Raw genomic sequence first — 1,475 nt, 5'->3', positions numbered from 1 at the left:
TGAGCGACTGACGGACTGTCAGTGTGCGCGTGTGTGTGTGTGTGTGTGTGTGTATGTGTTTGTGTGTGCGCGCGCGCGCCTGTGAGACTGCCAAAGCTGTGTGTGACGATGTCAGTGTGCGAGACTTCACAACAGAGTCGCTTGGTGCAACTGTCAGCTAGTATGCCTGCGGGTGTCGCTGTGCTTGTGGCTGAGTCTGCATGTGGCTGTGCGGGTGTGCGATTCCGTGTGCGTGTGTCAGTGTGCAGTGTGGGGGCAGAGATTGGGTCAAGCGTTTGTGCGGGTGAGACGGCCCGTGAGCACAGCGGGGCAACTGTGTTTTGGGAAGGTCTCTGCAGGATCTGAGATCGTGTCTGCCAGCGTGAGAGTGCGTGGCTGTGTTTATGTGTGCTCAGGTGTGACTTCAGCCGTGGCAGAGTAAGAATGGGACTTGCACTCCACGTGTATCCTGTGTCCTGACTGTTAGACCGGGGAGGGGTGGAGCTGGGTTTGCATCTTGGGGACCCACTTCGGTAGGTAGCTGATGACACTGACCTTTCTACTCAGTGGCCTGCGTGGAAGGACCCATCCCAACACACTTGACTTCCCCTTCTTTCAGTGCTCCTGTCACTGGCCCTTTGATTCGTATTTTCTGTTTCCCTGCCTGACTCAGTTTTCTATGTCTTTTTCTCTCCCTATTACTTTCTTCCTAGAGCTCACACTCTATGTCTCTTCACAGTTTCGTCTCTCCAGGGATCTCTGCTAAGAGCCCCTTGGAAGAAGAAGCTTAAACCATGATGAGGAGTTGCTCACAGGGAGTGCTGTGACCCCCATCCCAGGGGCGGAGTGCTAAGTGTATGTGTGACTGTGCAAGGAAGACTTCGATGTCTGTGCCTTTGTGCGTGTCTGGGTATGTGTAAATGTACATGTCTCAGTGTATCGGTGTAACTGAGTGGCTGTACCTAAGAGTGTGTGTCTGAGGGTAAGTGTGGGTCTTGTGAGTCTGGCACCAGGGACCAAAGGCATTTCCTGGTGCTGGGGCCTGAAGAGGAGAGCGGGGAGGTGGAGGGAGGTGAGAAATGGCTGGAACATCCAGGGGAGGAGGAAGCTGGACTCTGGCTTTTCTTTATATCCTTCAACATGGGGCCTCTCTTCCCCTTAAAACACAGCCAGCTGTACCCTAAGGAAATATTTGCTGGGAAGTTAGTATGAAAAGAGTGGAAGCACAAGTGTGTGTCTGCTTTTTCATTTGAGTGTGTCCACGTGTGTTCAGGGGAGTGTCTTTGTTGATGGTGCCTAGGGAAGCCCCCTTGAGTGTGCCTGTGTTTGGCTGTGTGAGAACACAGGGAACCTCTCACTGACAGAGAGCAGCCTTCCTTTCTCTCTGGCTGTGCCTGCCTGTGCCTGTGGCTTCCTTTCCAGACTTGGGGGAGGCCTCTTCCCTTCCCAGGGCCTTGGGTGAGAGGGGGTGGGAGGGGAGGAGGGAGGAGGGGGGA

At 54.2% G+C, this 1,475-nt stretch overlaps 1 protein-coding gene across 3 annotated transcripts in view; it reads left to right on the top strand.

Annotated features, from left to right (window-relative positions):
- Positions 1-1,475, top strand: part of IL11RA (interleukin 11 receptor, alpha) — a 9,669-nt gene that overhangs the window by 263 nt on the left and 7,931 nt on the right. The window contains exon 1 of one of the 3 annotated variants that reach the window (XM_010840091.1): positions 22-834. The exons of 1 other annotated variant lie outside the window; for it this stretch is intronic. The gene's annotated coding sequence lies outside the window, so the exon portion shown is untranslated. Of the gene's footprint in view, positions 1-21; positions 835-866; positions 890-1,475 lie in introns of those variants that run through there. One more of the 3 variants, XM_010840093.1, reaches the window with a different exon arrangement.

This window comes from Bison bison, unplaced genomic scaffold, assembly GCF_000754665.1.
Source record: "Bison bison bison isolate TAMUID 2011002044 unplaced genomic scaffold, Bison_UMD1.0 scf7180017864141, whole genome shotgun sequence".
NCBI classification, from domain to species: domain Eukaryota; kingdom Metazoa; phylum Chordata; class Mammalia; order Artiodactyla; family Bovidae; genus Bison; species Bison bison.
This window is presented reverse-complemented; position numbering and strand designations above follow the sequence as displayed.